We start from the raw sequence: 8,823 nt of genomic DNA, 5'->3' as shown, positions 1-8,823 counted from the left end.
ATTTTTAAAATGTAAACAAAACAGTATGTAGGTTCTTGTGAATTTTCTTAAGAGATGATTAAAGTCCCTTTACTCACCTGCTTCCTAACAACGACCCTGGACATTTCAGCGTAGGTCTTGAGGTACATATTCTTTTTGGTCTCCTTGAGCCTGGTGGGCTATATATAGTCCATGGGGTCACAAAGAGTCAGACATGACTGTCTGAGCAATTCAAAAACAGAAAATAGAATAGGACATTTATTGTATATTTTGGCTGCACAGTGTGGCTTGTGGGATTTTAATTCCCTGATCAGGGATTGAAGCCAGGCCCATGACACTGAACACGTGAATCCTAACCACTGATGGCCAGGGAATTTGTTTTAATCTTTGGTCTAACAACACCAATGTTCAAGTAATGAAATGGAGAATATCCATTTATATGCCAACTCACACATTCCTTCTCAACAAGGAAAATGTACTTGTCTAAAAAGGAACGTACTAGTTTATTATTTGTGTTAATAATGTAAACAGTCGGATGTGACTGAGAGTATCTTTTCAAGAGCTGCACTAGAGATGGAGGAGAAAGGGAGAATGGAGGATGAGACTGTTGGATGGCATCACCTGCTTGATGGACATGAATTTGAGCAAGCTCCAGGAGTTGGTGATGGACAGAGAAGCCTAGCATGCTGTAGTCCATGGGGTCAAAAAGAGTCGGACACAACTGACCGAATGAACTGAACTGAACTGAGGGATGGAATTCTATAGCTTTAGAATCTCAAACATCTGAACTGACCCTGTACTGAAAAGCAGGGAAGTAAACATTGCTGGCAGAAAATATTCCACCTTCTCTCCTGTGGCTTTAATAACCTTGGAAAGGAAACTGGTGCCCACCGAAACTACCGATTTATACTAAAGGAGCATAGGTGCCTTGCGCCTTCTCCCTCAGAGAAAAATTTCTCAATAAATGCTTTGATTCCCTCACAACTCGGATGGGACTTTTTCTCCAGCATGTTTCTTCCTATGTCTGAAAAGATTCAAGCTCTGACTAAAGGATTTCCACATTCATGACATTTGAAGGGCTTCTCCCCAGTATGGATTCTTTGATGCTGAATCAGGACTGTATTTTGGCTGAAAGACTCTGCACACACTTCACATGTATAATGTTAAGGACTGAGCTCTGACTAACGGCTTTCCCACATTCATGACATTTGAAGGGTTTTTCCCCAGTATGGATTTTTCGATGCTGAATCAGGACTGTACTTCAGCTGAAAGACGTTGCACACACTTCACATGTATAAGGTTTCTCTCCACTGTAGATTCTCTGATGTAGATTAAGGGCTGAGCTCTGACTAAAGACTTTGCCACATACCTCACATTTTAGTGTTGTTTTTTTCAAGGACAGTTTCCCTGTCTTCTTTCAAACTTTCTGTCTTGTTCACATGTTCTTCTAAATGTGAAACTCTGAGGAGCATTCACTTGAAGAGTGCTAGAAACTTTGTAATGCAGTTCTTTGCCTGAATAAGTCTTTTGTCTTAAAGCAGATTTCACATTTTTAGTTCTGGTGTCTCTATCTGAAATAGTACACAGAAAAGAAAATGTAATCATTTTTTGTTCAGTGGGAAGGAAAAGGAAATAGAATGATCTGAATGGAGCATGGATTATTTTTGAGAGCATGTTTGCAATATAACATCAATGTAGAGCATGACATTGTGCATGCATGCTCAGTCATATCTGACTCTTTGTGACCCCAAGGACTGCAGCCCACCAGGCTCCTCTCTCCATGGGATTTCCCAGGCAAGGCTACTGGAGTGGGTAGCCATTTCCTTCTCCAGGGGATCTTGCGGGCCCAGGGATGGAACCCCTGTCTCTTAGATCTCCTGCACTGGCAGGCAGATTCTTTACTGCGCAGCCACCTGAGATTTTAGAGGATGGAGAAGGTAAGGCAAAAAACACTGAGAAGATCACAAGGCAAAAGAGGGTTACATACTAATGAGGCAGTCAGTGATGAAGATGAAAAGCTCTGTGCAAAAGGTAGAATGGTGACTGGGGGAGAAAAGATACTTTAGACTGAGGAAAGTGTGGAAGAAAAGAGAGGCCTAAAAGACAAGAAATTATGGGAACAGAGGAGCCACTGAAGGAGAGGAATTCAATATGGTGGTAGCAATAAGCAAGATTTAGTACAAGTATCACTAAACAGAAGTTAGAATGATAAATTAATCACATGATGGGGCCTCAACCCCCCTCGCCATTTCACCTGAAGGAGCAAAGCTTCTTCAACGCCCACCACAGCTGCTTTTCTGCGGGCTTGGGTTGGTGACATGGTATCTCCTGAGGGATTTCACAAGTTGGTAGTTTCTTTGCATGTCCTCATTTTGTCCAAAAAAGACCTAGAAACAGTTTGGTATTACTGAGGCTGAAGAAGGGAATCTGGCTGGGACTTGAGGATAAAATAATAGAAGAAACTATCTTGGGACACCGGAAAGGGGAAGGAAAAAAGTAGAGGCACTTCCTGATTTCGGGCACAGCCGGGAGTCCATTCACCACACTCTACACCGGGTTGTGCCGAGTGGAGTACGGTCTGGGAGCTCGCCCTCAGAGATGCGCCTCGCCCCGCCCTCCCAAAGCCGCCTTCTCACGTGTTCAGCCTCCCCATCGAGCTCCTTCTCCGGCTCCTCGAGCATCTGCACAGCATCCTCTCTGCTCTCTGCGCGTTACTCACGGCCTGCAGCTCCTCGGGCAGGATGGCCAGGAACTGGTCCAGCACCAGCAGGGCCAGGATCCGCTACTTGCTGCGCACCTCGGGCCTCAGCCACTGACAGCAAAGCTCGCGGAGCCGGCTCAGGGCCCGGAGAAGCTGCTCCAGTGGCGGCCGGAGGCCATATTACAGGCCTGCCTTCATTAACACAAGGCAGTCAGGGTCCCCTGAAGTTTGTGGAAAGAGTTTTGACGACTCTCAATTTTGCAGACATCTGGACTGGGAATAGTTCGGGACCGCTAGGCTTTAATCTTCAAGGAGGTAAAACTCTCCTTACGGACACTCCGTCAATATGATTCAAGAAACAAGTGGAAACAAGATAAATGCTTTTCAGAACATCACAGCTAAGATTAGAAACGTTAAGATTGTACCAAAAGTATCTTTAATCTTAACAGAAGCCACGCGTTCAAAGAATACTTCCTTCTTTAAGAGAATCAAAGGGCTCAGAGGCATTCACTTTCATGAATACTTTGCAATTTATTCTGAAAATCATACCCAGGAGGCTGACAACATATTACAATAAGAGATCACTCAGGGTTGCAAAGGAACTCCTGGAGAAGAGAAATAAGGAAAGCCTGAGGTAATTTATGACTCTGGGACAGGCTCAAAGGGCCAAATAATTATTTTTAGCCTGCTAAAGGAAGAGACTCATGAGATTACCTTGCATGGATTTTTTTTTTGATGTTACTAACTTTTAAAACAATATTACTTTGGCATTAAAGGAATCATTCAGAGGAAAAAAGCATATTCCTCCATCTTAATGTATTTTCATGTTCATGTGTACTGCTCATCTGTAATATGTCTTATCTACTTAATCTCTTTATTATAGATTATTTCTAATTTTTACTATTATAAACAATGCTGGGAAGCACATTTTCAGAAAAATAGCCTATTTTCCAAAAACATGCTAATTTTCAAATTATTTCCTTCAAAGATGTCCCAAGGACTTGACTTATTGGGGTCAAAGGAAGAGTGGCAAAATATCTCACAATTTTTTATCAAATAAATTATAGAAAACAATGCATCAAATCACAAGGTTGCTGGCAACATAGTGATGTATGCGGAGCAACAATTGCTCCAAGTATCACTAGCCTGTTAGCAGGAAGAGGGTGGGGAGACACTTTCCTTAGTAGTATTTTAGTCTATGTATCACTAGTAACTGACGACTAATTAGAAATATTATATGTGCCCCTATTTTTTCTCTTTACCATTTTTCCCCCACTTCACCGAAAACTCTTCTAAGCACTCAAGATATGGCAGTCACCTGAACAAAGCCTCTGGTATGGCTACATAAAGCTTATGCTCTAGCAGGAGAGAGACAAGGAGGTTACCAAATAAATAATACAACCTTACACAGTGAAATGCCCCACCCCAAAGGGTAACAATGACAGAGAATTTACTAGGTGCCAAGCACTCTTCTAATAAATCTTAACAAATACCAATTCATTAAAATTCCCAGTGACTCAGTGGTAAAGAATCCCCCTACCAATGCAGGAGACCTGGGTTCCATCCCTCCGTTGGGAAGATCTCCTGGAGAAGGAAATGCCAACCCATTCCAGTATTCTGGCCGGGAAAATCCCATGAACAGGGGAGCCTGGCGGGCTACAATTCTTGGGATCGCAAAAGAGTCGGAAATCACTTAACAACTAAACAACTACAGTATTTAAATCCCCACAGAAGCCCCGTAAGGTTCTTTTCATCTCCAAGTGGTAGATGAGGAACCTGCCAGAGCAAGCTCAGGTAGGTAACAGAGACCAAAGCAAAGGAGCAAGGCTGGGGGCTGAGTTCAGGCCATCCACACTCTGTGCGGTGCTGCGGGGTCCAGAGCCCGTGGCCAAGGTCCCGGCGAAGAGAAGGAGCGGCAGGCTCAGATGATACGAGGCCGGAACAGAACTGGGTCGAGACCTGAGCGACAGGAGGCGTTAGAGGCCACGTGTCAGGCGCCATCTAGGGGAAGGCCCTAAGCTTAAAGCATCCTCTGGAAGTCGAAGGCGTGGCCACTGGGACGCACCCTGCGTCTCCTGCACTAGGAGCCGAATCTGTGCCAGATGCGCAGTTGCTCTCAGTTCCACCAGGGAAACCAAACCCTCAGCACAGCGCAAGGGTCCCCAATGAACCCGGTGAAGGAGTCTTTTGGGCCTAGAAAAGAAAACAACAGTTTCAAAGGCCCTTGCTGAATCATCTAACTTCGGAGAAAACAAAACAGAACTTTAGGTCCCGCCCTGATGCTCCAGGCCAGTTGCATCTATCTGGGACTTACCCCCTGTCCGGAAACCTTCCACCCCCTACACCTGCCCAGAAGACTTATCACCCCCTGCCCAACTACAAATGCCATCTCAACTAAAGTCTACCCCAAACATCCTGCCTGATTAACGTTTCCCTGACCGCTTACACAAACCTCCCTACAAATATGGAGCCTCCCTGATCCCTCTCTGCGCTCAGCCTGGGCGTTAGACCGACTGTCGCCCCTCCTTGCCTCAATAAAGGTAACCTACTTCTGTTGAGGTCGTCTTTCCTTTTCCTGCCTCGGCCTGAACTATACCTTACACCCGGTCCCTGGAGGGCAGGCTGCGCCCAAAGCCCCAGATCCGGGGGTCTTTTTCAAAGGGACCGACTCTCTCTTGGAAACAGCTCTTCTAATGAACCGGCTCCCGATGGTCCCCGGACACTTTCCTCCCCTGTCCCGGATGGGGACCAACTCGGTGAGGTCACAAGAGGGGGATTCAGGGGAAAAGGGTGCGCAGGAAGGCGGGTAAGCAGGCGGTGGGTAATGATGAAGAGCCCTAAGCTACTCCCTCTAGTGAAAGAGCTCCATTTTGCAAAGGTACCAGGCAAACAGACTTAGACTTTGGATATTGCCTAAACTTGCTCCACTGTGCGCGAGCCAATCAGCCCTTAGGTTAAACCTCCTGACTTTAAGTTCAAGAATTTGTGATTTACCTTGGAAGTAATGATTTACTTTTGTGATTTACCTTGGAAGTAATGAGTTACACTGCGATTACCTTGGAAATAATGATTTACCTTTGTGATTTACCTTGGAAGTAATGAGTTACATTTGTGATTTACCTTGGAAGTAATGATTTACCGTGGAAGTAAAAAAAAAAAAACAATTAGAAATCCACACACAACCCTATAGAAGAGGGTAACCAATCAGTAGTCCTTCAGCCTGAACACCCCCTTTGTTACCCTTTCACCTGAATATTCCCTATATAAGCAGTGTAACCCAAAACTCGGGGCTCCTCTCCTTAGCTGCTGCTCGGGTAATGGTGGGAGCCCCAGCTCGAGCTTGGTAATAAAAACTCTCTTGCTTTTGCATTGGATACCGGCTCCCTGGTGGTCATTGGGAGATTTCGCGACTTGGGTATAACAATGAGAGGAGGTCTAGCTTTGGGGTCGGGGGTCGGGCGCCCCAGGGTGCCGGGGGAGGACAAGAAGAGGGGGAGCGCGGGGACGCGGTGGGGGCCCCGGGGAAGCGAGCGCGGCGTGAAGGAGTAGCCGGGGACACTGGGCTGTGAAGGGTATGAAGAGGAAGTGACCGGTTAGAGCGGGTGGGAGGGGTGGGGGTGGGGGCTGTCTGGAGGTGGCGCCAAGGCCCGCGGGCGACCTTTCCCCGCCCCCTGGGTGATGGTCGCTTCTCGAAACCTCGAAGCGCGAAGAGACCTCAACTCTAACCTCCGGTCTGGGAAAGACTGCCCTGCGTTTTGGGGGAGAAGCCGGGGAAGCGCCTGACTGGTTGCTTCCGGTCCCGAGGTGGACATGGGGTGGAGCTCCGGATGCGGAGTGGTTGCCATGGAGACAAGCGAAGGCCCCCGCCTCCGGCAGCCAGAGAGGGAAGAGCAAAACTCCCAGCTGGTGGGAACCCAGCTGCTCAGGACTCCGGTTCAAAGAAGCCAGCATTATTACTTCTTAGAGTACTTTTACTTACATCATTTCCTTTGCTCTTCAATAACCCAGTAGGGTTATTCCCATTTTATAATTTCTGCGAGTTGGCCAAGGTCACAGAGGAGACTCCTGTGCGTTCCAGCGCTACGCACAACTTTCTGTAACGCCATCTGTGCGCCTGAGGTTGGCTGCGCTCTAAATATCCTGGTGCGTTCATGCTAAGTCGCTTCAGTCGTGTCCCACTCTTTGCGATCCTATGGACTATAGCCCCAGGGTCCTCTGTCCACGCAATTCTCCAGTCAAGAATACTGAATTGGGTTGCCATGCCCTTCTCCGAAGCATCCCGGTAAGGAATCGGTTTGATTGACAACCCCCCACCCCCGCTTCAACCTAGGCTTTTGTTTGCAGAGAAGAACCAATTCTGACTCCCTGTTGGAATTGTTTGACTTGCTTTTCCTTACAATTGTTATTATAATCATACATAATGGCCTGCCTCAGAGAATATAGGCCCTCTGCCTGACTGTTAAACTAAAGGGCTTTTGTTCAGATCCCTGTCCATTTGTAGGTGGTAGGAAGGAAGAAATTAACACATGCCCTGCCTGACACTTGCCCTTCTAGGAAATATTTGCAAGACTAATGGCCTTTTCACTTCCTTTCCTCACGTCCCCCAATCTCCGATCTATAAAAGAAACTGACATCCAGCCCTCAACAAGATGGTTGTTTTGAGACATTCGTTTGCCATCTTCTGGGTCAGCTGCCTCTTGGAATAAAGTCGTATTCCCTGCCTCACCTGGTAGCACTTTGACAAGAGAACCCAATGGCCTTTGAAAAGGTGAGAACCCGTGCAGGCGCATACATATTTTGGCATCAATATATATGTATATATTTCCTCAGATAATCTTGAGTAAATTTAAAAATGAATTTCAGGCTAAATGAGCCTTGTAAGGCGATAGTCCCACCTATTGGCTCACTCTTCCACCCACTTGCTGTAGGGACTCTTGGAAGTATACTTGTAGAAGGAAGTGGGGAATTAGAGAGAGGGCAGCAATGCTTGAAAATAAATGACAAAAACCTTTTGGTATGAGGAAAACAGCAATTACAATAAACAAACCTGAGAGTTCTCCAGCAATCCTGTGGCTGGGACTCTGGGCTTTCACTGCCGAGGGCCTGGGTTCAATCCCTGGTCAGGGAACTAAGATCCACAAGTGGTATTGGTGCTGCCAATAAAAAGAAAATAGAAAGGTATGTTAGTACTGGAGTTTGAACAAAAGGCTGGTTTACTCAATCTATACCAAATCTAGGGGGTTTAGGGAGAAATTTCCCTTTTTTTCCTTTGCTGCTCCATGGGGCTTGCAGGATCTTAGTTCCCTGACCAAGGATCAAACCTAGGCCCTTGGCAGTGAGAGCACAGAGTCCTAACCACTGGACCACCAAGGAATTTCTGAAACTTGCATTTTAATTAACCTACTGTGATACTAAATTTGAAGAATTATGTTTTGGAAGAAATTCCTGCGTCTCCAGGGCTATTTCAGGGGATAAGATTTTTGCTGAGATAACTGCTAACACAAATAGAAAGACAACCCAAAAGTGTACAAGGGGATGTGTTTATCGTGGTGGAAGGTAGGTTAAATAACTCAAGGCAATGAAGACTCTGAATCAATTCCTCAAGGGCAGTGCTTGGCAATAGTGTGAAGTCATAGAAGGTGGTTTAAGGAGAAAATGAACAGCAGTCAAAAGCTGCAAGGAGAATAAGAAACTGTGAAAATCCATATGATTTGGCAGGAAGTCAGCTGTGAGTTCATCAGCTAGGATTCTACCAAATAGCCGGATCCAAGAAGCTAAAGGTTTTTTTTTTTTTTTAAAGGAACAAATGTAAAAGATTGTTGATAATAGTTTACTTGATAGGGGCAGGGGTTTTTTGTTTGTTTGCCTTTTATTTTTTTAACATTTGGGGGTAGAGTAGAAAGTAATGAATAAGAACAATGTCCCAGTAGAGCAAGCTGTTAGGGGAAGCACACTGATTGAAACCTTCCACCCTGGCACCATAGTAACCATTTGCATGAGTTGTTTTAGGACAGGACGTCCTGGTAAGGAACTTGGAACTAATAAGCCACCACCAACTGGAAGGGTTTGGGAAAACTCAAAAGCAGACACCACCTGTCCGACCACCTCCCAGAATCCTTCTCTCTGGCATCCATGTTGGCTGA

At 45.9% G+C, this 8,823-nt stretch overlaps 1 pseudogene; it reads right to left on the bottom strand.

The window, feature by feature from the left end:
- Nucleotides 1–957: 957 nt before the first annotated feature.
- On the bottom strand, nt 958–6,786 carry LOC128067259 (zinc finger protein 396-like; annotated as a pseudogene).
- Between the last annotated feature and the right edge of the window lie 2,037 nt (nt 6,787–8,823).

This window comes from Budorcas taxicolor, chromosome 22 (assembly GCF_023091745.1).
Source record: "Budorcas taxicolor isolate Tak-1 chromosome 22, Takin1.1, whole genome shotgun sequence".
Classification (NCBI taxonomy): Eukaryota; Metazoa; Chordata; class Mammalia; order Artiodactyla; family Bovidae; genus Budorcas; species Budorcas taxicolor.
The sequence above is the reverse complement of the archived record's forward strand: the minus strand, read 5'-3'. Positions and strand labels throughout refer to the sequence as shown.